Raw genomic sequence first — 27,567 nt, 5'->3', positions numbered from 1 at the left:
TTGTACACTTGAACCGCAAGGTCCTTATGCTCCTGTACTCCTTTCAAAGTTGTCCCATTGAACCTGTTTTTCCCACCATGTTTCTTCCACCAACATGCATTACCTCACATTTCTCTGCATTGAAATTAATCTGCCAGGTGTCTGCCCATTTGGCCAATAGAAGTGAGAGAGACAGGGTAGTTGTCATGGGGGACTTCAACTTTCCAAATATTGACTGGGAACACGATACATCGAGCACTCCAGCTGGGTCAGTTTTTGTCCAGTGTGTGCATGAAGGCTTCCTGACACAGTATATAGACAGGCCAACAAGGGGCAAAGCCACATTAGATTTGGTACTGGATAATGAGCCTGGCCAGGTGATAGATTTGGAAGTAGGTGAGCACTTTGGTGATAGCTATCACAATTCTGTTATGTTTACTTTAGTGATGGAAAGGGATAGGTGTATACCACTGGGCAAGAGTTATAGCTGGGAAAAAAGCAATTATGATGAGATTAGGCAAGATTTAGGGAGCATAGGATGGGGAAGGAAACTGCAGGGGATGGGCACATTAGAAATGTGGAGCTTATTCAAGGAAAAGCTCCTGCGTGTCCTAGATAAGTATGTAGCTGTCAGGCAGGGAGGAAGCTGTAGAGTGCGGGAGCCGTGGTTTACGAAGGAGGTGGAATCTCTGGTCAAGAGGAAAAAGAAGGCTTATGTTAGGATGAGATGTGAGGGCTCTGTTAGGGCGCTTGAGAGCTATGAGGTAGCCAGGAAAGACCTGAAGAGAGAGCTCAGAAGAGCCAGGAGGAGATAAGAGAAGTTGTTGGCAGATAGGATCAGGGTAAAACCCTCAGGCTTTCTGCAGGCATTTAAGGAATAAAAGAATGACGAAAGTAAGGTTAGGCCCAATCAAGGATAGTAGTGGTAAGTTGTGTGTGGAGTCGGAGGAGATGGGGAAGCACTAAATGAATATTTTTCAACAGTATTCACTCTAGAAAACGACAATGTTGTCGAGGAGAATACTGAGATACAGGCTACTAGACTAGGTGGGATTGAGGTTCACAAGGAAGCGGTATTAGAAATCCTTCAGAGGGTGAAGATAGATAAGTCCCCTGGGCCAGATGGGATTTATTCTAGGATCCTCTGGGAAGCCAGGGAGGAGATTGCCGAGCCTTTGGCATTGATCTTTAACTTGTCATTGTCTACAGGAATAGTGCCAGATGACTGGAGGATAGCAAATGTGGTTCCCCAGTTCAAGAAGGGGAGTAGAGACAACCCTGGGAATTATAGACCAGTGAGCCTTACCTCAGTTGTTGGTAAAGTGTTGGAAAAGGTTATAAGGGATAGGATTTATAATCATCTAGAAAAGAATAAATTGAATAGGGATAGTCAGCACAGTTTTGTGAAGGGGTCGTGCCTCACAAACCTTATTGAGTTCTTTGAGAAGGCGACCAAACAGGTGGATGAGAGTAAACCGGTTGATGTGGTGTATATGGATTTCAGCAAGGCGTTCGATAAGGTTCCCCACAATAGGCTATTGTACAAAATGCGGAGGAATGGAATTGTGGGAGATATAGCAGTTTGGATCGGAAGTTGGCTTGCTGAGAGAAGACAGAGGGTGGTAGTTGATGGGAAATGTTCATCCTGGAGACCAGTTACTAGTGGTGTACCGCAAGGGTCAGTGTTGGGTCCACTGCTGTTTTTCATTTTTATAAATGACCTGGATGAGGGCGTAGAAGGATGGGTTAGTAAATTTGCAGACGACACAAAGGTCGTTGGAGTTGTGGATAGTGACGAAGGATGCTGTAGGTTGCAGAGAGGCATAGATAAGCTGCAGAGCTCGGCTGAGAGGTGGCAAATGGAGTTTAATGTGGACAAGTGTGAGGTGATACACTTTGGTAGGAGTAACCGGAAGGCAAAGTACAGGGCTAATGGTAAGATTCTTGGAAGTGTAAATGAGCAGAGAGATCTCGGTGTCCATGTACACAGATCCTTGAAAGTTGCCATCCAGGTTGTCAGGGCTGTTAAGAAGGCATACAGTGTTTTAGCTTTTATTAATAGAGGGATTGCGTTCCGGAACCAAGAGGTTATGCCGCAGCTGTACAAAACTCTGGTGCGGCTGCACTTGGAGTATTGCGTACAGTTCTGGTCTCTGCATTATAAGAAGGATGTGGAAGCTTTGGAAAGGGTGCAGAGGAGATTTACTAGGATGTTGCCTGGTATGGAGGAAAGGTCTCACGAGGAAAGACTGAGGGACTTGAGGCTGTTTTTGTTAGAGAGAAGAAGGTTGAGAGGTGACTTAATTGAAACATATAAAATAATCAGAGGGTTAGATGGGGTGGATAGGGAGTGCCTTTTTCCTGGGATGGTGACAGCGAGCATGAGGGGGCATCGCTTTAAATTGAGGGCTGAAAGTTATGGGACAGATGTCAGAGGTGGTTTCTTTACTCAGAGAGTAGTAAGGGAATGGAGCGCTTTGCCTGCAACGGTAAAGATTCGTCAACTTTAGGTAGATTTAAGTCATCATTGGATAAGCATCTGGACGTACATGGAATAGTGTAGGTTAGATGGGCTCGAGATCGGTATGACAGGTCGGCACAACATCGAGGGCTGAAGGGCCTTTACTGTGCTGTAATGTTCTATGTTCTATGTTCTATGTCAATGTCCCTCTGAAATCGCTCAGCATCATCCTCACAATCATTATTCTCCCCAGCTTAGTATCATTACAAATTTGGAGATTTTGCCCTCAACTTTGATCTCCATTGAATCACAGAAATCAACGCTTGGCCTGCTGTCTTCATCCAGCTCTGCACCTTGTTATTGCAGATTCTCCAGCATCTGCAGTTCTTGCTATCTCTGTCCTAACACCAGCCCAGTTGTCTCTCTCACTGAAAGTAGTGTGTTTGTGGACTGTGATGATTTTAACTTTACATATAACTGCAAATAATGTCAGAGGAGATGTGCACAATATCAAATAGCCTCCAGTGCCTTATACATGCTTATTTTCTGATGAGCCATAAGGACTCTGGCTGTGTGTTTTTTTTCTCCAGTGACTAGTTCAGAATTGCTGTAACTTTAGCTAAGATCAGCTAACTCATCATCAACCATGTTAGACTTTCTAAGTATTTTTGTTCTTTAAGGTGTTTAGTAATAATCTGTGAATGCACCAAACTAAAATCAAACTAGTTGAAAGTGCATTTCTCACATTGGGCTGATTTGCATATTAACTCACTAGCCAATAACCACCAATTTTCAAATTATTCATTCGCAGGATGTGGGCATCACCCGCAAGGCTAGGATAGACTCTCATCCTTTAGAAAATGGTGGAGAGCCACTTTCTTGAATCACTGCAGGCCAACTACAGATTTGTCAACAGGAGAGGAAATGATAGAGTCTCATTAAGAACACAATAAATGAACATAGAGCATTACAGCACAGTACAGGCCCTTCGGCCCTCGATGTGTGCCGACCTGTCATACCAATCTCAATCCCATCTAACCTACACTATTCCATGTACGTCCATATGCTTATCCAATGACGACTTAAATGTACCTAAAGTTGGCAAATCTACTACTGTTGCAGGCAAAGCGTTCCATTCCCTTACTACTCTCTGAGTAAAGAAACTACCTCTGACATCTGTCCTGTATCTTTCACCCCTCAATTTAAAGCTATGCCCCCTCATGCTCGCCGTCACCATCCTAGGAAAAAGGCTCTCCCTATCCACCCTATCTAACCCTCTGATTATTTTATATGTATCAATTGAGTCACCTCTCAACCTTCTTCTCTATAATGAAAACAGCCTCAAGTCCCTCAGCCTTTCCTCGTAAGACCTTTCCTCCATACCAGGCAACATCCTAGTAAATCTCCTCTGCACCCTTTCCAAAGCTTCCACATCATAAAATGGACTCACAAATAAAAAATGAGATAGTTGGACATAGATGTATTGATTTATAAATGGAAAATCGTGTTTGACAAATGTGTCAGAGTGTTTTGAGGATGTAAGTGACAAAATCGGTATAGCGGAGCCAATGAATGCATCATATTTGAATTTTCGCAAGACTTCTGATAATGTCTCCCACAGGACATTGGTTAGCAAGTTTAAACCACATGTTATAGGATGTAATATAATAGCATGGATTCAGGATTGTCTCATTGACAATATCCAACTGCAGTGGAGCCCTCTGAATTAAATGGATACATTGAGTTCCAAGCACAGTGCAATTGCCCAATAGAATCTTTAATTCATATCAGAGATAGTAGGAACTGCAGATGTTGGAGAATCCGAGATAACAAAGTTTGGAGCTGGATGAATACAACAGGCCAAGTAGCATCTTAGGAGCAGGAAATTTCCTGGACAATTCTCTTGGAATCTGCTACTCAGCAACATCTATCCAGTTTCAGACATTTTCAGAAACAAGAATTCAGTCATTAATCAGAGAACCAGAGCCAGGGCTTTGACTGTTTTTAAGGCAGAGGGAGGATATATTTTTGATAAGCATAAGGGTGAAAAGGTCTCAGTGATAGGGAGAAATGTGAATCGAGTCTACAACTCAGATCAACTGTGATCTTATTAAATGGGAGAGCAGGCTTGCGTGGCTGAATGGCCCACTCCTACGTCCAGTCTTTACAGTCATGTTTTGTCTGACGCTCCTGGCCACTTAAAAGTCATAGAGTCACACAACAAGGAAACAGACACTTCGGTCCAACCAGTCCATGCCAAACATAATCCCAAACTAAACTAGTCACACCTGCCTGCTCCTGCCACGTATCGCCCCATACCTTTCCTATACTTATGCCTAACCAAATGTCTTTTAAACGTTGTAATTGTACCCACATCCACCGCTTCGTCAAAAAGTTTATTCCAAACATGAATCACCCTCTGTGTAAAAACAATTGCCCCCAAGTCTTTTTTAAATCTCTCTTCTCTCATCTTAAAAATGTGCCCCCTGGACTTGAACTCCACCCCCCCGCCCCAACCAGCCTCGGGAAAAGACAATTACCATTAACTGTATTTATATCTCTCATAATTTTTTATAAACTCCTATCAGGTCACTTCCTAACTTCCTTGGCTCCAGTGAAAAAAGCCCCCAGCCCTTCCTTATAACTCAAACTTTCCATACCCGGCAACATCCTGGTAAATCTCTTCAGAACCCTCTCCAACTTGATAATATCCTTCCTAGTTCCAGGAAAGCTCATCACTGACCTGTCAGTAGTTTTGTGGTTCTGGGCTTCCTGCAAAGAAGCAACACAGGACTCCCACCTAACTCCAGGTGAGACCATGCCACCTCCTCCCAATGCATTTAATGGTGGAATTTCCTATGAATAGAGATATAAAACCTTGTGCTTCATATGTTCTTCATATATGACTTCATTCCAGTAAAGTGACACCAGTTGAACACTGTATAGTAGAATTATAAGATGGAATATCACACAGTGCAGGAATCTCACTTCCCCATCCTCAGGATAAAAGTTAGTGGTTCATCATAAAGCTCTGTAGATGAGCTACATGATCTCTGAATGGGTCATTGCTCCCTCACAGTGGAGCGAGATCCATTCTCTGGAGTGAACTATTCCAAGAGTCCCAGCAGCACGAGAGCACTGTTTTGGGCTTTCTTTTGGAACTGGATGACCAGGGCTTGACACAGTATTCCAGAAGAGGCCTCATCAATGTCCTGTGCAACCTCAATGTGACTTTCCAGCTCCTATACTCAAGGAAGACATACATGCCAACACCTTTTTAATCGTTCTGTCCAGATGTGATGTAAACTTCAAAGAATTATGTACTTGCACCCCTAGGCGCCTCTGCTCCACAATACTACCCAAAGCTTTACTGTTAATTATATAAACCCTGTTCTTGTTTGTTGTAACAAAATGCATTATCTCGCAATTATCCAGATTGAACTCCATTTGACATTTTTACGCCTATTGGCCCATTTGATCAAGATCCCTTTGTAATCTCAGAAAACCTTCCTTACTTTCTACAATGCCACTAATTATGGTGTCATCCATAAGCTTACTAACCATGCCTTCAATATTCTCATCCAAATCATTTGTATAAATGACAAACACAAGAGGACCCAGAACCGAGCCCTGCAGAACACTGCTGTTCACATGCCTCCAGCCCAAAAACCAACCCACCACCTCCACTTTGCCTCCTGCCATTAAGCCAATTATGTATCCAGTTAGCAAGCTCACCCTGAATCCCATGTGACCCTAACTTTACTACTTAGTTTACCATGCAGTACCTTGGGGAAGGTTCTACTAAAACCCAAACGAACAACATCTATAGCAAATTTCTTCGGTAACTTCCTCAAAAACCTCAATAAATTTTGTGAGACATGATTTTCTTTGGACAAAACCAAACTGACTATCCATAATAATAAAATGTGAGGCTGGATGAACACAGCAGGCCAAGCAGCATCTCAGGAGCACAAAAGCTGACGTATCGGGCCTAGGCCCGATACGTCAGCTTTTGTGCTCCTGAGATGCTGCTTGGCCTGCTGTGTTCATCCAGCCTCACATTTTATTATCTTGGAATTCTCCAGCATCTGCAGTTCCCATTATCTCTGACTATCCATAATCAGTTTTTGCCTCGACAAATGTCCAAAAATCCTTTCTTTTATTTTCACCTCCAAAATTTGACTGGGGCAGCACAGTGGCTCAGTGGTTAGCACTGCTGCCTCACAGGGCTAGGGACCTGCTTTGATTCCAGCCTTGGAAGGATAAACTTGAGAGCAGAATACAGGGTTAATGGAAAGATTCTTGGCAGTGTGGAGGCGCAGAGGGATCTTGGGGCTCATGTCTACAGTTCCCTGAAAGCTGCCACCCAGGTGGATAGAGTTGTTAAGAAGGCATACGGCATGTTAGCTTTCATTAATAGAGAAATTGACTTCAAGAGCCATGAAATTATGTTCCAACTGTACAAAAGCATGGTTCTGCCACATCTGAAGCATCGTGTCCAGTTCTGGTCACCTCATGACAGGAAAGATGTGGAAGGATTGGAAAAGGTGCAGAGGAGATTTACCAGGATGTTGCCTGGAATGGAGGGAAGATCTTTAGAGGAAAGATTGACAGAGTGAGAGCTTTTCTCTTTAGAACGACGAAAGATGAGAGGTCACTTGATGTCTGTGTGGAGTTTGCCTGTTCTCCCCATGTATGTTTGGGTTTCCTCTGGGTGCTCTGGTTTCTTCCCACAGTCCAACGATGTTCAGATGAGGTGCATTGACCATACTAAAATTTCCCATAGTGCCCAGGCATATTTAGGTTAGGTGGGTTTGACGTGGGAAATGCAGGAGTAGGGGGATGGATGTGGATTGGATGCTCTTCAGAGAGGCAGTGTGGATTCGTTGCACCTCATGGCCTGCTTCCACACTGTAGGGATTATATATAATAGAAATTATCCACAAACAAAGTCAGGCTCACAGGTCTGTAGTTCCCTGATTACTTCTTACAACCTTTCTTAAACAAAGATACAATATTAGCCTCCCTCCAGTCATCAGGCACCTCACCCAAAGTAATGGATAATGAAAGGCTGACCGAGCTCTCGACTTCTGATTATCCACAATCAGCAGAGTGAAAAAAATTACCTTAGGTCTGCCGCTGCCAAGTTCTGTTACATACCTTTCAACTTAACATTACACATTCATGTTGAGTCACGCAAAGAAACAAAACATTGGATTGTCACAGTTTGATCCTTGGCAGTCAGTATGGACTTCTGAGGGGTATATCATGCCTCACAAACCTTATTGAATTATTTGAAGAGGTGACTAAACACGTGGATGAAGGTAGAGCATTGGATGTGGTAAACATGGATTTCCCCATGATAGACTCATGCAGAAGGTAAGGATGCATGGGATAGGGGGAAATGTGGCAGATTGGATTCAGAATTGGCCAGCACTTAGAAGACAAAGGGTGGTAGTGGATGGAAAATATTCGACATGGTGCTCAGTTACGAGTGGTGTACCGTAAGGATCTGTTCTGGGTCCTTTTCTATTAGTGATTTTTGTAAATGATTCAGATGAAGGAGTGGAAGGGTGAATTAGTAAGTTTGCCGGTGATGCGAAGGTGGGTAGAGTTGTGGATAGTGCGGAGGGCTGTTCTTGGTTACAAAGGGACATTGATAGAATACAGAGCTGGGCTGAAAAGATGGAGTTTAACCCTGAAAAGTGTGAGGTGATTCATTTTGGAAGGACAAACTTGAAAGCAGAATACAGGGTTAATGGAAAGATCCTTGGCAGTGTGGAGGCACAGAGGGATCTTGGGGTTCATGTCCACAGTTCCCTGAAAGCTACCACCCAGGTGGATAGAGTTGTTAAGAAGGTGTATGGCGTGTTAGCTTTCATTAATAGGGGGATTGAGTTCAAGAGCCATGAAATTATGTTCCAACTGTACAAAACCCTGGTGTGGCCACATCTGAAGCATCGTGTCCAGTTTTGGTCGCCTCACTACAGGAAAGATGTGAAAGCATTGGAAAAGGTGCAGAGGAGAATCACCAGGATGTTGCCTGGAATGGAGAGAAGATCTTAAGAGGAAAGATTGCCAGAGCGAGAGCTTTTCTCTTTAGAACGACAAAAGATGAGAGGTGACTTGATAAAGGAGTACAAAATGATCAGAGGGAGAGATAGAGTGGACAGCCAGGGAGGAGGTTGCTATTACAAGGGGCCATAGTTTCAAAGTGAGTAGAAGTAAATAGAGGGGAGATGTCAGAATTAGGTTCTTTACTCAGAGAGTGGCCGGGGCATGGAATGCATTGCTGGAGAGGGTAGTGGAGTTGGCCTCTTTAAGGGCATTTGAGCAGCTATTAGATTGGCATATGGATGATAGTAAAAAGTGGGGGTGGAGGTTTGATAGACCTTAGGGTTAGGGTAAAAGTTCGGCACAAAGTCGTGGGCCGAAGAGCCTGTGCTATGCTGTACCGTCAATGTTCCATGTTCTATGTTCTATTTAACAGAGAAGCTACAGCTTCACCAGCATAATTTTGAATTGTTACAGAAACTAGAGCATTATTGGGTTTAATTATAACTCTTAACAGTGAACATGTTATCCAGGCTCACATCAAGCAATGACAGCAACCCGCAGAAAGTTTTTTTTCAAGGCAACAACACCCACTTAATTACAAAGCTATGGTCAGAATAGATACCATTCACTAATTATGTGACTGTGGATTATGATGTAGAAATGATCTACTGCCAAATAAAGGTCAACATTAAATTGTCAAATCAGTGCTGTTATCTTGCCATAGACTCGTAGAATTATACAACACAGAAACAGGTCCTTTGGACCAACTCATCTATGCTGACCAGATATCCTAAATAAATCTAATCCCATTTGCTAGTGTTTGGCCTAGATCTGTCTAAACCCTTCCAATTCATGTACCTATTCAGATAGTGAAAGGGACTGTCGGAGAATGCAGCAGAATATACATAGATTGGAGAGTTGGGCGGAGAAATGGCAGAAGGAGTTCAATCCAGTCAAATACAAGGCGGTGCATTTTGGAAGATCCGATTCAAGAGCGAACAATATGGTAAATGGAGAAGCCCTGGGGAAAATTGATGCACACACAGAGAGATTTGGGTGTTCAGGTCCATTATACCCTGAAGGTGGAAATGTAGATAGAGTAGTCAAGAAGGCATATGGCATGGTTTCATTCATCGGATGGGGTATTGAGTACAAGAGTTTGCAGGTCATTTTACAGTTGTGTAGGACTTTGATTCGACCACTTTTGGAATACCGCATACAGTTCTGGTCGCCGCATTACCAAAAGGATGTGGATGCTTTGGAATGGGTGCAGAGGAGGTTCACCAGGATGTTGCCTGCTCTGGAGGGTGCTAGCTATGGAGAGAAGTTGAATAGATTATGATTATCTACATTGGAAAGATGGAAGTTGAGGGGTACCTGCTTGTGGCCTACAACAACATGAGAAGTGTAGACAGGGTGGATAACAAGAAGCTTTTTCCCAGAGTGGAGGATATAATTACTAGACATCACAATTTCAAGGTGAGAGGGGGAAAGTTTAAGGGAGATAGGCATGGAAAGTTCTTTACGCAGAGGGTGGTGGGTGCCTGGAACGCATTGCCAGCGGAGGTGGTAGAGGTGGGCACAATAGCGTCATTTAAAACGTATCTAGACAGATACATGAATGGGCAGGGAACAGAGGGATACAGATCCTTGGAAAATAGGTGACAGGTTTAGTTAGAGGATTTGGATCGGCGCAAGCTTGGAGGGTCGAAGGGCCTGTTCCTGTGCTGTAATTTTCTTTGTTCTTTGTTCTACCCATCCAGATACCTATTAAATGTTGTAACTGTAGCAGCCTCCATCACTTCCTCTGGCAACTCATTCCATACAAACACCATCCTCTGCATGAAAAAGTTGCCCCTTAGATCCCTTATAAATCTTTCCCCTGTCACCTTAAACCTATGCTGTTTAGTTTTGAAATCACCTACCCTTGAAAAAGGACATAAGCTATTCACCCTGTCCATGCCAATCATGACCTCTATAACATCACCCATCAGACTCTGATGCTCCAGGCAAAATAGCCCCAGCCTATTTAACCTCTTCCTTTAGCTCATACCTTCTAATTGAGCAACACCCTTGTAAATTTTTCTGCTCCCTTTTACAACATCTTCCCCATAGCATGGTGACCAGAATTAAATGCAATATTTCAAAAGAGTCTTGACCAACATCCTCATCCCGCCTCCTTGACCTGTCCGTCCTACTCAGACTGACCTATCCCCTCCCCACCTTCCCACCTCCCCACCTATGCTCTCCTCTCCACCTATCTTCTCCTCTATCCATTTTCGGTCCGCCTCCCCCTCTCTCCCTATTTATTCCAGAACCCTCACCCCATCCCCCTCTCTGATGAAGGGTCTAGGCCCGAAACGTCAGCTTTTGTGCTCCTGAGATGCTGCTTGGCCTGCTGTGTTCATCCAGCTCCACACTTTGTTATCTTGGATTCTCCAGCATCTGCAGTTCCCATTATCTTTGACCAACATCCTGTGCAGCTGCAACATGACATCCCTACTCCTATACTCAATGCACTGACCAATAAAGGCGTGTACCAAACACTTTCTTCACTAATCTGTCAACCTGTGACTCTACCTTCAAGGAACTATGAAGCTGCATTGCAAGATCTCTTTGTTCAGCAACACTCCCCAGGACCCTACCATGAAGTGTATAAGTCCTGCCCTGGCTTGCCTTACCAAATGAAACACCTCATATTTATCTGAATTAAACCTGGTTAGGACTGCTGCCTCACAGCCCCAGGGACCCGAATACGTTTCAACCATCTGGCCACTGTCGATGTGCAGTTTGAACACACTCCCCATGTCTGCTTGGCTTTCCTCTGGGGTCTGCAGTTTCCTTCCACGGTCCAAAGATGTGCAGGTTAGGTGGATTGGCCATGCAGAATTACCCATAGTGTCCAGGCATGTTCAGGCTAAGTGGATTAGCCACAGGAAATACAGGGTTACAGGGATAGGTAGGGTGGTGAGTCTGGCTGAGATGCTCTTTGGAGGGTCGGTGTGGGCTTGATGGGCCAAATAGACTGCTCCCACACTGTAGGGATTCTACGATTCTATGAAACTCCATCCGCCACTCCTCGGCCCATCAGCCCATCTGGTCGAGGTCCTGTGTTAGTCTGAGATAATCTTATTCTCTGTCCACTACAACAACTGCAAACGTACTAACCATTCCTCCTGTATTCCTGCCATGGTTTTATTAAAGAGTGGAGCAGTTTTGAGGGCTGAATGGTCTTCTCCTGCCCCAAAAAGGCCCTCCAGAAATGATACAGCATGAACTGTTGCACAGTGTAGACATAATATAGACACAGACACAGCACTTCAAATCGATGCCTCACTTTCCTTATCCATTACTTCAAGACACATATTAGAGGGGAAATTTTCCAGGCTAATCTCCCATGCAAGGTTCCATGAACAAAATTCACATCATGTACTGCTAGCGTTTTGGCCAAAATCCTCTGCTTAGCAACTACCATGCAAAGAAAAACATATTTTGGTGGTGCTGGCTCGAAGGGCCGAATGGCCTACTCCAGCACCTTTCGTCTATTTTGGAGTCATTCATTTCGTTACTATCTACACTGTGCTGCTGATATGGAATGGATGCATTTGTCTATGTCGCAACACTCAGTGCATTTGAGCTAAAGTCATAGAGACTAGGAGTTGAGATATATTTGTCTGAAAATGCAAAATAGATCTACGCATTATTATTCACTTGTGATCCAGGTGCCTATGCTGGATAATCATATTGTGAGTTCGAATGCTGCCATGGCAGTTTAAGATTTAGAATTCAGTATAAAGAGTTTGTAAGTTAAAAGCTGTGATTAGAAGAAGAGGCGAAAACATTCTCAGATTATCATAAAAACCTAACCAGTTGATTAATATCCTTTAGGGACAGAAATTTGCTGCTCTTACCTGGTCAGGTTTAGTTATTCCTCCTGCATCTCAACGGATTAAACTCGAGAACCATTCAGCCATGACAAATTACTTGCATTGGTACAAGATGAAGATCCACCATTGCCATTATCCTTCAGAAGAACAGAAATTGTGCATTATCCTTCATCTTATTTCGTCCTTAGATCTGGTTGATATCTGATCTCCAAGCTCACAGCAACAAGGTCAGTGGATGTGAGTTTGCTCGCTGAGCTGGAAGGTGCGTTTTCAGACGTTTCGTCACCATTCTAGGTAACATTATCAGTGAGCCTCTGGTGAAGCGCCGGTGTTATGTCCCGCTTTCTATTTATCTGTTTAGGTTTCCTTGGGTTGGTGATGTCATTTCCTATGTTGGTGATGTCATTTCCTGTTCTTTTTCTCAGAGGATGGTAGATGGGCTCCAAATCAATCTGTTTGTTGATGCAGTTCCGGTTGGAATGCCATGCTGCTAGGAATTCTTGTGCATATCTCTGGCTTGTCCTAGGATAGATGTGTTGTCCCAATCAAAGTGGTGTCCTTCCTTATCTGTATGTAAGGATACGGGTGATAGTGGGTCATGTCTTTTTGTGGCTAGTTGATGTTCATGTATCCTCGTGGCTAGCTTTCTGCCTGTTTGTCCAATGTAGTGTTTGTCACAGTTCTTGCAAGATATTTTGTAGATGATATTCGTTTTGCTTGTTGTCTGTATAGGGTCTTTTAAGTTCATTAGCTGCTGTTTTAGTGTGTTGGTGGGTTTGTGGGCTACCATGATGCCAAGACGTCCGAGTATTTTGGAAATGACTGCCAGTCTACCCGATACAGACAACAAGCAAAATGAACATCATCTACAAAATACCTTGCAAGAACTGTGACAAACACTACATTGGACAAACAGGCAGAAAGCTAGCCACCAGGATACATGAACATCAGCTAGCCACAAAACGACATGACCCACTATCACTCGTATCCTTACGTACAGATGAGGAAGGGCACCACTTTGATTGGGACAACACATCCATCCTAGGACAAGCCAAACAGAGACACGCACGAGAATTCCTAGAAGCATGGTATTGCAACCGGAACTCCATCAACAAACAGATTGATTTGGAGCCAATCTGCCATCCTCTGAGAAAAAGAGCAGGAAATAACATCACCAATGCAGGAAATGACATCACCAACCCAAGGAAAGCTAAACAGATAAATAGAAAGCGGAACATAACACCAGCGCTTCACCGAAGGCTCACTGATGATGTTACCTGGAATGGTGACGAAACGTCTGAAAACTAACCTTCCAGCTCAGCGAGCAAACTCACATCCAGAAACTCAACCTGAGGTACAAATCTTCTCAAAACTTGCAAGCAACAAGGTTAGCTCTGAAATGGATATCAAAGCGTGAAGCTGGATGAACACAGCAGGCCAAGCAGCTTCTTAGGAGCACAAAAGCTGACATTTTGGGCCTAGACCCTTCATCAGAGAGGGGGATGGGGAGAGGGTTCTGAAATAAATAGGGAGAGAGGGGGAGGCAGACCGAAGATGGATAGAGGAGAAGATAGGTGGAGAGGAGAGTAAAGGTAGGGAGGGGATAGGTCAGTCTGGGAGGATGGACAGGTCAAGGAGGCAGGATGAGGTTAGTAGGTGGGAAATGGAGGTGCGGCTTGAGGTGGGAGGAGGGGATAGGTGAGAGGAAGAACAGGTGAGGGAGGCGGGGACGAGCTGGGCTGGTTTTGGGATGCGGTGGGGGAAAGGGAGATTTTGAAGCTTGTGAAATCCACCTTGATACCATTAGGCTGCAGGGTTCCCAAGCGGAATATGAGTTGCTGTTCCTGCAACCGTCGGGTGGCATCATTGTGGCACTGCAGGAGGCCCAGGATGGACATGTCATCTGTGGAATGGGAGGGGGAGTTAAAATGGTTCGCGGCTGGGAGGTGCAGTTGTTTGTTGCGAACTGAGCGGAGGTGTGTGCTTTCCTCTCCACCTATCTTCTCCTCTATCCATCTTCGGTCTGCCTCCCCCTCTATCCCGATTTATTTCAGAACCCTCTCCCCATCCCCCTCTCTGATGAAGGGTCTAGGCCCAAAACGTCAGCTTTTGTGCTTCTAAGATGCTGCTTGGCCTGCTGTGTTCATCCAGCATCATACTTTGTTATCTCGGATTCTCCAGCATCTGCAGTTCCCATTAGCTCTGAAATGGCCTGGCCAACAACACAGTTCCAGGGAAATTAGGGATCGACATCAAAAGAAAACTCTAAAACAAAAACGGAAGTTACTGGAGAAACTCAGCAGGCCTGGCATCACCTGTGGCGAGAAAACAGAGCAAACTTTTTAAATCCATCCAGTAACACTTTATCAGAAATGTTGGTTCTACTAGTGATACCTGCAAATGATGAGTGAATAAACAAAACAACTGTCTCAGGAGAACTAAAGATGAACATTAATTACCAAGCTTCTCAGGGAAGCCCGTATGATAAGAATGAGTGGTGTGTTTGTGTTCATATATAAAACAATGATCATTATTCCCAGTGAGGTTTGTTTCTTCCTGTATCCCTGTCATATATTTGTAGACGATTGAACTAAGTATACAAGAATCTATACTGCTCAAATTGATTGTAATTGATTCCTTATGTGTTGGGTCTTTAATTTGTTCTCAACCTCTATAGATGCTTTCCAAGATTTGGACCTTCCATGGTACCACTCCATCTCTATCCCATCAAATTGCCAAAGTGATAAAACCCTCAGTGATAGATGGTAGATTTTGGCCTCTTAATCATCCCTGACTTTTGCTGTTTCATTATTGTTGGTTGTGCATTGAACTATCCAGGTCCTAAGCTCTGTAATTTCCTCCCCGAATCTCACTACCTCTCCACCCCTCTTTTCTTCTTCAAAAATTACCTTAAAACTTGTCAGTTTGAGTAGATTTTTAGTTGCCTTCGATAACAATTGCTTATATGGTTTGGTGTTATTTTGCTTTGTGATGTTCCTGTGAAACACCTTGGGACATTTTAATACACTAAAAATCCATATAAGTGCAGGCTATTTCTGTTGATTCAAGCTTGTGTGCTTCCCACTCACCTTCCTCAGTTTATCTTTTACTGATCCTTCACTAAGAGTCGAAAAGGTCAGATATTGAAGCTTGAATCTATCGCTTGTGACAGATCTTATTTGTGCCCAACATGCTGAAGCAATGATTCTAGGTAATGATTTGTTCCAGTTGTTTCACTTTGTGCAAGGAATGATTCATTACACAATATTTAGGGGCGGCACGGTGGCTCAGTGGTTAGCACTGCAGCCTCACAGTGCCAGGGACCCAGGTTCACTTCTAGCCTCAGACAACTGTCTGCACAGAGTTTGCACATTCTCCCCATGACTGTGTGAGTTTCCTTCAGGTGCTCCAGTTTCCTCCCACAGTCCAAAGGATGTGCAAGCTAAGTGGATCAGCCATGCCAAATTGCCCGTAATGCTCAAAGGTGTGTGGGTTATAGCGGGTTGGGTCTGGGCGGGATGCTTTAAGGGATAGTGTGGACTTGTTGGGCCAAAGGGCCTGTTTCACACTGTAGGGAATCTAATCTAATTTTTCACCCAAATGATCTTCTCTACTTTTAGGTATATTTTGTTCACACAAAATGCCTTAACTTTATCAGTTGTATTGATTACATGGAGCAATCCCTGACATGGCAGGATTGTCTAATGAGCAAATGCTAAAAAGCTTAAGAATACTCACTGGAATTTAGAAGAATGAGAGGTGATCTCATTGAAACATGGAATCTTAGGTGTTTGACAAGGTAAATGCTGAGAGAACAGCTTGTCTTATGGGAGAATCTGGGACCAGAGGGCATAGACTCAGAATAAAGGAATGCCATTTTAAGACTGAGGTGAGGAGGACTTTCCTCTCTCATAGGGTTGTGAATCTTTGGAACTCCTTGCCACATTGAGTTGTGGAGGCAGAGTCCTGGGGTATATTTAGATTCTTGATCAGTTGGGTCATCAAGGACTATGGTGGTGAAAGCACAAGAAGGTGGATGAGTGGAATGTTGGGTTGTATTGAACCATGGATCAGGCTCAAGGGGTCTAACTGCTTATTCCTGTTCCTCTTTCATATGGTCTTATGTGAAACCATCTCCAACTAAATAAATGATTCACAAGCTTTCAAATTTTTTTCAAGTCCAGTAAGGTTTTGTACAGCAGAGTGACACAATGCGTGTGCTGTGGGACCACAACCCAGAGGTCAATGGATCAAAACCACTCTGCTAATTAAATGGGCTTAGTGGTTAGCACTGCTGCCTCACAGCGCCAGAGATGCAAGTTCAATTCTAACAGTGGGTGACTGTCTGTGTGGAGGTTGTGCATTCTCCCCGTGGGTTTCCTCTGGGTGTTCTAACTTCCTCCCACAGTCCAAAGGTGTGTAGGTTAGATAGACTGGCCATGCTAAATTGCCCGTAGTGTTCGAGGATGGGCAGACTGGGTGGATTAGGCATGAGAAATGCGGCGTTATGGGGATGGGAAGGGTCTGGGATGAATGTGCTTCAAAGCGTTGGTGTGGACTTAATGGTCAAACAGCCTGCTTCCCCACTGGAGAGATTCTATGACTTTTTTTCTGAAACAGTGTAATATTAGACTGAAAACATTAACTCAGTTACTTCCTTCACAGATGCCACCAAGACCTGCTGAGTTTCTCCAGCATTTTCTGTTTTTGTTACAATCTTCTCCTGACAATGCTGTGCACTTTCCACCAGGGTCTCGGTGAAATATTTTGTTTCTCCTTTAAGACTACCTTTAAAATCCACTTCTTTAGACAAACTATCCAATACATCTTCAAACGTTTGCCTTGTTATTCAATATCCTCAAACTTCTGTGAAGCACTCTTTCAATTATACAGAAAACTTCATAAAAAATTATTATTGTTAGTAATCCTTTCCTTTGGAAAGCAGAACTATGTTAACTACAAATTCTGAAAGCAAAGTTATTCTTGAAAATGCTTTACCCTATAGCCTAGATATTTCACAAGACCGCCCCTCCATCCCTGGAATTTTGAATAAGGGTCACTGAATCTGAAATGTTAACTCTGATTTTTCTCCACAGATGCTGTCAGGCCTGCTGAAATTTTCCAGCAATTTCTGTTTTAGTTCCAGATTTCCAGCATCCACAGTTCTTTCATCCCATTTTTAGAAAATCTAGAAGATTTATAGATAAGCAATAATCCACAAATTATTTCTGCATACTAGTAGCTTTATGTTGCTCTTCCATTTCTTTCACTCAAATGGTATGTCTTCCATTTTAGAACTTGTCAAATTTAGCTGAAGTTTATTTTCTAACACTTCCTTCTTTCTTTCCAGTTTAATTGTTCTTTCTATCTGGCTACATTTCCTCTGATACCTGTTTTGACTTAATTCATTTGCTTTCTCTTTTCATTATTCTTGCGTTTCTTTCTCGACCCTTCAGACTGGTTGGTCTGGAAGATAAACTGTTGGTTTGATCATTAGAACATAGAACATAGAACATAGAACAGTACAGCACAGAACAGGCCCTTCAGCCCACAATGTTGTGCCGACCATTGATCCTCATGGATGCACCCTCAAATTTCTGTGACCATATGCATGTCCAGCAGTCTCTTAAATGACCCCAATGACCTTGCTTCCACAACTGCTGCTGGCAACGCATTCCATGCTCTCACAACTCTCTGCGTAAAGAACCTGCCTCTGACATCCCCTCTATACTTTCCACCAACCAGCTTAAAACTATGACCCCTCGTGCTAGCCATTTCTGCCCTGGGAAATAGTCTCTGGCTATCAACTCTATCTATGCCTCTCATTATCTTGTATACCTCAATTAGGTCCCCTCTCCTCCTCCTTTTCTCCAATGAAAAGAGACCGAGCTCAGTCAACCTCTCTTCATAAGATAAGCCCTCCAGTCCAGGCAGCATCCTGGTAAACCTCCTCTGAACCCTCTCCAAAGCATCCACATCTTTCCTATAATAGGGCGCCCAGAACTGGACGCAGTATTCCAAGTGCGGTCTAACCAAAGTTTTATAGAGCTGCAACAAGATCTCACGACTCTTAAACTCAATCCCCCTGTTAATGAAAGCCAAAACACCATATGCTTTCTTAACAACCCTGTCCACTTGGGTGGCCATTTTAAGGGATCTATGTATCTGCACACCAAGATCCCTCTGTTCCTCCACGCTGCCAAGAATCCTATCCTTAATCCTGTACTCAGCTTTCAAATTCGACCTTCCAAAATGCATCACCTTGCATTTATCCAGGTTGAACTCCATCTGCCACCTCTCAGCCCATCTCTGCATCCTGTCAATGTCCCGCTGCAGCCTACAACAGCCCTCTACACTGTCAACGACACCTCCGACCTTTGTGTCGTCTGCAAACTTGCTGACCCATCCTTCAATTCCCTCGTCCAAGTCATTAATAAAAATTACAAACAGTAGAGGCCCAAGGACAGAGCCCTGTGGAACCCCACTCACCACTGACTTCCAGGCAGAATATTTTCCTTCTACTACCACACGCTGTCTTCTGTTGGCCAGCCAATTCTGTATCCAAGCAGCTAAGTTCCCCTGTATCCCATTCCTCCTGACCTTCTGAATGAGCCTTCCATGGGGAACCTCATCAACACTCCCAAAAGACTTATTTCCATTACCATGTCTATTATTAACTCACACATTTAGCAAGCTACAAGGGAAAAAAAAATCAAGGTGAAATGTTAAAGGAAAGGTAACCAAAAGGTATATGCTGTGAAATTCCATTTCTGCAAGATCTGGGTGTTTAAGGTGACTCTGTGCAGCACAAGTAATCTTCCATTAGCATCTTCAATTTGCTGCCATGTACACTGCTATGTATTTTGTTTGCAAGTTCAGGAAAACATGGAAACTTAGATCAGGACACATGGTGATACATTGATAATCCTGAGCCACTTGAGTGTTTTTGGATCTGCATCCATCCACAGCATGTGGGGTATACTCCATCTTGCTCCTGGCTCATGTTTTAGCAACAGGTTTTGAGGAAACAGGAGGTGTGTTCCTTGTCACAGAATTCACAACAACTGACCTGTTCTTGTAGTCACTGTACTTACAAATCTAGCCCAGTTCAGTTTCTGGTCAGTGATAACTTCTAGGATTTCGATGGTACAATATGGCCATTGAATGCCAAGTGGAAATTATTGGTTTCTTATTGAAGATGGAACTTGCCTGGCACTTGTGAGTGAGAATATTATTTGATTAAAGCTACCATTTATTATTTAATCTGTAACTTCAGATTTCATTTCACTTAAATTCATTATCTTTGTACGTCTTATTATCAAGTTTAACCCATGTATTCTCCCCATTGAAATGATGAAATCTATTAAATTATTACCTTGAAATAGAACTTCGTATAGAACAGCGCAGTCCAGGCCCTTCGGCCCACAATGTTGTGCCGACCTATTATCATAATCTAAGATCAAAACTACCCTGCATACGCACACATTTTATTATCATACATGTGCCTATCTGAGAATCACTTAAATGTTCCAAATGTATCTGACTCTACTACCACTGCTGGCAGCGCATTCCATGCACCCACCAAGTTTATGTGTGAAGAACCTACCTCTGAAATCTCCCTTATACCTTCCTCCAATCACCTGAAAATTATGCCCCCTCATAATAGTCATTTCCACCATGGGAAAAAGTCTCTGACTATCCACTCTATCTATGCCTCTCATCATCTTGTACACTTCTATCAAATCACCTCTCATCCTTCTTCACTCCAACGAGAAAAATCGCGAGCTCCGCAGCCTAATAACTGTGGTAGGTAAGTTACTTGACAAGATTCTGAGAGATGAGACATACGTGCACTTGGAAAGACAGTGTTTGATTAGTAGTCTATATGGCTTTGTACGTGGAAGATCATGTCTCACAAATTTGTTACAGTTCTTTGATGAACATACAGGAAGGTTGATGAGATTAGAGTGGCAGACACAGCCTATATGGATTTCAGGAAGGCCTTCTTGCATTGGTCTGAAAGGTTAGATCGCATGGAATTCAGGGAGAGCGGCAAATTGGATACACAATTGACTTGGTGTTAAGAAGCAGAGGGTAATAGTGGAAGGATGTTTGTTGGACTAAAGGCCTGTGACTAGTGGTGTGCCTCAGGGGTCAGCACTGGGCCCATTGCTGTTTGTGGTCTATTTCGATGATTTGGATGAGAATGTACAAGGCATGATTAGTAAGTTTGTGGAATATAATAAAATACACAATATTGTGGACAGTGACAAAGAGTATCAGAAATTGCAGCAGGATTTTGATCCGCTGGGAAAGTGGACCGAGAAATGGCAATTGGAGTTTAACCTACATATGTGTGAGCTGCTGTATTTTGGAAAGTCAAATCAAGGTAAGAGTTTCATGGTAAATGATAGGGCCTTAAGGAATGTAATGGAACAGGGGCACCTTGGAGGTCAGGTGCACGGTTCTCTGAAAGTGGAAAGTGAGTCTCTTGGCTCACTGGCCTTCATCAGTCAGGGCACTGAGTACAGAAGTTGGGAAGTGATGTTGCAGTTGTACAGGATGTTGGGAGGCTGCACTGAGAGAATTGCATTCAGTTTTGGCCACCTTGCTTTTAGGAAGGATGTTATTAAACAGGAAAGAGTGCAGGAGAAATTTAGAAGGATATTGCCAGAACTCAAGGGACTGAGTTATAGGGAGAGATTGGACAAGCTAGGACTTTTCTCTTTAGCATATAGGACACTGAGGGGTGATCTTACAGAAGTGTATAAGATCAGGAAAGGCATGGATAGGGTGAATGCACTCAGTTTTTTTCCCAGGGTTGGGGAATCGAGGACTAGAGGGCATCAGTTTCTGGTAAGAGGAGAAAGAATACATGGGAATGTGAGGGGCAACCTTTTTACACAGAGAGTGGTACACATATGGAATGGGCTGCTCGCCGAAGTAGTTGAAGTGGGTACATTAACAACATTTAAATGATATTTGGACAAACACATGCATAGAAAAGTTTTAGAAGGATATTAGCCAAGTGCACGGAAATGGGGTTAGCGTGAATGGACATTTTGGTCGTCAGGGACCACTTTGGGCTGAAAGCCTGTCTCTGTGCTGTAGAACTTTGACTCTATGACTCAATGACAGCTCATATGGTTGACTTCTTTCTTATGCAGTATTGGGTCACAGAATCATAGAGTAGTAGAGGTCTACAGCACAGAAATGGCCCTTTGGCCCATCGAATCTACACCAATTAAAGCAAGCACCTGACTATTCTAATTCCATTTTCTAACCCATGGCCCATTGGTTTATAAACCTTGGCATCACAAATGCACAACTAAATATTTATTAAATGTTATGAAGGTTTCTGCCTCCACAGGCAGTGAGTTCCAGATTCCCATCATATTCTTGGTAAAAATATTTTTCCACACATCTCCTCTAAATCTCCAACCCCTTTCCTTAAATCCATACCCCCAGTCATTGATCCCTCCACCAATGGGAGAAGGCTTTCCTATCTATGCCTCTGATAATTTAAGCATCCCTTCATGTACGCTTCAGCCTATCTGCTCCAAGGAAATCATCTCCAGTCTATCCATTCTCTTTTCATAGCTAAAACTCTCCAGACCAAGCACCATCCTGTCAACCTCCTCTGCACTGTCTCTAGTGCTACAATGTGGATTCCAAAACTACAAATAATACTCTACCTGTGACCAAACCAACATTTTATACAGTTCCAGCATCACCTCCCTGCCCTGAAACCCTACACGTTAACTGATAAAGGCAACTAACCCAAATGGCTTGAGCCACTTTATCCACCTATCCTTCTCCCTTAGGGGACCAGCAGACGTACACAACATTGTCCCTCTGAGACTCAATGCTTCCCAGGATTCGATCCTTCATCATGTATTTCCCTGCCTTGTTGTCGTATCCAAACACATTACCTCACATTTATCCAAAATGAATACCAGTTGCCACTGACTGGCTCATCGGACTAGCCAATCTATATTCTCCTGTAATCTAAGGGCTAAACTCCACACTATTTACCACCTATCAATTTTCCTGTCATCCACAAATTTACAGATGAACCCTTCTGAACTTAGGTCTAAATAATTTATACATACCACAAACAGCCAGGGCCCCAACACTGATCCCTGCAGGTCCCCACCAGACACAGCGGCTTTCAATCAGAAAAACACCCCTCAGCCATCACCCTCTGTTTCCTGCCACTCAGCCACTTCTGGGTTCAATTTACAGATTTTCCTTGAATCCCATTGGCTCTTTTCTGCACCTGGTCAACTCTTTGAAAACCTCATTCAAGTTGGTCAGACATGACCTTCCCTCAACAAAACCAAGCTGACTATTCCTGAGCACTCCTTGTCTTTCCAAGTGCAGATTAATTCTGTTTCTCAGCATTGCTTCCAGTATTTTCCCCTCCACTGAGGCTAAAATGGCCGGTCTGGTTTCTTGGTTTAGCCCTTGATCCCTTCTTGAGCAATGATGCCAAATTGACTGTCCTTCAGTCCTACCAGCAGTCCTAATATTTCCTTCTTTGTCCCATTCAACATTTCATCTGGCCCAGGAGATTCATCCTCTTTTACTCCACTCAGAAACTCATATCTGTATATGACAATGTTTTTTAAGGATATCACAGTTCGTCTCACTGATTTCTATACCTACACCATCCCTGTTACTAATAAATACAGGTGTAAAGTATTCACTTAGAACGCTATTTATGTCCTCTAACACGCCAAGCAAAATTACCATTGTGGTCCAATTCATTTCCTCATTTGCTTCTCACCCTCAATGTACTTACAAAATTACTTGGAATTTCCTTTGTTTTAACTTCCATATTCCTTCCATGCCCCCTTTTTGCTCGATTAATTTTGTTTTATGTTCTCTCTATCATCCTCCAGGGCCTCTGCTGTTTTGAGCAATTTTGAATTGAGCCATAAGAAAAGTGCTTCAGCAGATGCTTAATGTGGAGATTTTAAGCTACAGGGCATTAGAAATAAAAGCCTGTTTGGCTTCATTGCAGCACCATTGGGGTATTTTTCTTCTTCCTTACTAACTATTTAAATGAAACGTTAAGTGTGAATAATTTTTTATGGCTGTTGTTTCCAATTTAAATAAGGCTCCTGGCCCTTGAGTCTGAAAATCAATCTGATATTGTCCAGTTTAATCCAATTTAATGGGAGTCAGAGGTCAACTGCAATTCTGATTTTATTGAACCAATTTTGATAATTTTGAGCTGGCTGCATTAGATTAAGTTGCAAGTTTATCATCATGGCTAGTTGTGAACGAATAAGGGATCAAGCAACTGCAGGGAAAATGCTTTTCTTCAGTTCAGGCTATTCAAGATTGTCCAAGTGAGGTTTTTGGATTAAGATTAATTGGAATATTCTCCTAACGGTGCGAGACCAGGAGCTGTGTAGAAGCAAAGAGATTAGGGCGTCACATCTACAAATCACTAAATTTTGAAAAGCTTTGAAAATTGTTATATTCATTCATGGAATGTGGACATTACCGACAAGGTCAACAGTTCTAACCCATCCCAAATTGCTAATGAGAAATTGCCAATGAGTTGCCTTGTTGAGTAGCTGTGCTCCTCATGGTGCAGGTGCAACGCAGAGCTGTGGGATGTGCGTTGTGAGTTTGGAAGACATTGCCTAAGGAACCTTATTGAATTATTAAGTGCATTTTCTTGATCAGACACACTGACAACACATACGTGCGTAACTCAGTGTGGCTTCTTCAGCGTACCTTCCAAATCCATGACCATTACCATCCAGAAGAATAAGAGTAGAAGATACATGGAAAGACCACCACCTGCAAGTTCTTCTCCAAACCACACACCATCCTGCCATGGAAATGTGTTACAACTCCTTCATTGTCACTGGATTTACCTCCTGACAGCACTGTGTGCTGGAATCCACTGGAGTGGTGGACAGTGTGGAAGAATGTTACAGGTTGCAGGGAGACTTGGATAAACTGCAGAGTTGGGCTGAAAGGTGGCAAATGGAGTTCAATGCGGATAAATGTGAGGTGATTCACTTTGGGAAGAATAATAGGAAGGCAGAATACTGGGTCAATGGAAAGATTCTTGGTAGTGTGGATGTGCAGAGGGATCTTGGTGTCCATGTACATAGATCCCTGAAAGTTGCCACCCAAGTTGATAGTGCAGTTAAGAAGGCTTACGGTGTGTTAGGTTTTATTGGTAGAGGGATTGAGTTCCGAGCCATGATGTCATGCTGCAACTGTACAAAACGTTAGTGCAGCCTCATTTGGAATATTGCGTGCAGTTCTGGTCGCCCCATTACAGGAAGAATGTGAAAGCATTGGAAAAGGTGCAGAGGAGATTTACCAGGGCGTTGCCTAGTCTGGAGTGCAGGGCCTATGAAGAAAGGCTGAGGGACTTGGGTCTGTTCTCATTGGAGAGAAGGAGGCTAAGAAGGGATTTAATAGAGACATACAAGATGATCAGAGGATTAGATAGGGTGGGCAGTGAGAGTCTTTTTCCGAGGATGATGACTTCAGCTTGTACAAGGGGGCATAGCTATAAATTGAGGGTGGTAGATTTAAGACAGATGTCAGAAGCAGGTTCTTTACTCAGAGAGTGGTAAGGGCGTGGAACGCCCTGCCTGCCAATGTAGTTAACTCAGCCACATTAGGGGCATTTAAACTGTCCTTGGATAAACATATGGATGATGATGGGATAGTGTAGGGGGATGGGCTTAGATTAGTTCACAGGTCGGTGCAACATCGAAGGCCGAAGGGCCTGTTCTGCGCTGTGTTGTTTTATGTTCTATGTTCTATGTGTTTGCTCTGACAATCTAAGAGCTGCAACATCTCAAGAATCAGCCCACCACCTTTTCCAGGGGCAGGCGTTAATCGCTGGCCTACCTATTGATGCCCACATTTTAAAAAAAATTTGTACTTGGAATTTGCACGTCACTGGTTAGACCGTCATTTATTGCCAATCTTTACTTATCCTCAAGAAAACAATTGGTAGCTGTTTTCCTGGATTATTGTAGTGCTTGGGGTGTAGATATAACAGCAGTACTGTTATGGAAAGAATTCAAGTATTCTGATCAAGTGACAGTGAAGGCACAGAAATTTGTTTCCAATTTAAGATCTTGTTTGATTTGAAAGTATACCTATGTGTCAGCTGCCCTTGCACTTCAAGATGAAAGAGGTTGCAGGTTTAGGCGGTACTGTCAAAAGGTGAATTTCTGCAGCACATCTTTACAGATTATACACACTTTGAGGTTTTGGAGAAGATTTGTAGCTCAAGTTGTGGATGAGGTTGTAGACTTGCTCACTGAGCCAATAATCAGAGATAATGGGAACTGCAGATGCTGGAGAATCCGAGGTAACAAAGTGTGGAGCTGGATGAACACAGCAGGCCAAGCAGCATCTTAGGAGCACGAAAGCCGACGTTTCGGCCCTAGACTTTTCTGATGAAGGGTCCAGGCCCGAAATGTTAGCTTTTGTGCTCCGAAGATGCTGCTTGGTCTGCTGTGTTCATCCAACTCCACACTTTGTTATCGCTGAGCCAGTGAGTTTGATTACAGATGTTTTATCACCCTACGAGGTAACATTGTCAGTAAGCCTGTGGTGAAGCATTGGTATTCTATCCTGCTTGTTATTTATATACCTCGGTCTGCTGGGGTGGTTGGCATCGCTTCCGGTTTTTATTTAGCAGTGATTTGTATATTGGGTCCAGTTCAGCAAATGCATCCTGGGTTACAAGGATGGGGTGGTTCCAAGTGGGATGCTCTCCGAAGGGTTGGCATGGACCTGATAGGCAAAATGGCCTGCTTCCACAAAGTAGAGATTCCACAAAGATAGTTGATCATTGTTTTCGCAAGGACAATTCGGAATTATCATTAAATACTTGCCTTGCCAATGATGTCTACTTGCCAACTGAGTCTTCTCCCCGCAGTTTCAGTTTTTGCTTGTTGATGATGGGAGATTCAGTGATGGTAATGTAATTGAATGGCAAGCAATGGTTAAAATCACTCTTGTTGGAGAAGCCCATTACCTGGGACTTGTGTGGCATGAATTTTACATTCTGTGAAAGGGCTTTTTTTAAAAAATTTGCATTTTTCATAAGATGATAAGAAATAGGAACAGGAGGAGCAGGGTGTTTGTCTCCTCTAGCCAGCTCTGCCATTCAATATAATCATAGCTGATCCAAAATTCCACACATCCAATTTCTTTTTCCCCACAACCCTTGATTCCCTACTAATCAGGAATCTAATTAGAATTCCTGACCAACATCTATCTATCAAACATCTCCTTAAAAGGAAGGTCTATTTATTTATTCTCTTGTTGTTGGTGAGTGCATGCTGTGTTTCCCAACACCATAAAGCATTTTATATCAACTTGTTCAGAGGCATTATGTCACAGCTGCAGAACAGGTAGGACTTGAACTTAGACCTCTGGGCTCAGGGGTAGGGATATCACCACAGTGCCACAGGACACATGTCCCGATATTAAAACAGTGACTATGCATTAAAAGTACTTAATCAATTGTAAATTGCTTTTGTGTTGTCCTAAGATCATGAAAACGTGATATAAATGTTGTAACATATTGCATCGATTAATGAGTTACGGAGCAGTTGTTTCTCTGTTTTATCCATCATTCTCAGTCATGAAGCAAAGTCATATTACACTCCTAATTATGCGCTTTAAAAGAGATAAATGGATTAGATAGAGGCGAATGCATAGGAAGCAAATAAATTGCTCAGAGTTGACATACCCAGTAGAGAACATGTTTTGAAAAGTAATCATCATTTCCAGGATCTATTAGACACACTTTAAACAGTATGTCACATCTAAACCATTCCAGGATGGATAGATTATAGATACTCTGTAACTAGTTTACAACTTTACTCAGACTTTTTATGTTTTTTTTTGCATTTGCGATGAGAACTTTGCTTTCAGCCAGGGATGTACTTTGTCATGCAAATTAAAAAACACAAGCCATGTGCTAACTAATCAGTTTTGAATAGGACGTTGGATAACAAGGTGTAGAGCTGGATGAACACAGCAGGTCAAGCAGCATCAGAGGAGCAGGAATGCTGACGTTTTGGGCCCAGACCCGGCTTCAGAAATGGGGTAGGGGAAACGGGTTCTGAAATAAATAGGGAGGTAGATAAAAGATGTGGAGAGGAGAAGATCGGTGGAGAG

The sequence above is a fragment of the Stegostoma tigrinum genome, chromosome 1 (genome assembly GCF_030684315.1).
Source record: "Stegostoma tigrinum isolate sSteTig4 chromosome 1, sSteTig4.hap1, whole genome shotgun sequence".
NCBI classification, from domain to species: Eukaryota; Metazoa; Chordata; class Chondrichthyes; order Orectolobiformes; family Stegostomatidae; genus Stegostoma; species Stegostoma tigrinum.
Note: the sequence above shows the minus strand (reverse complement) of the source record.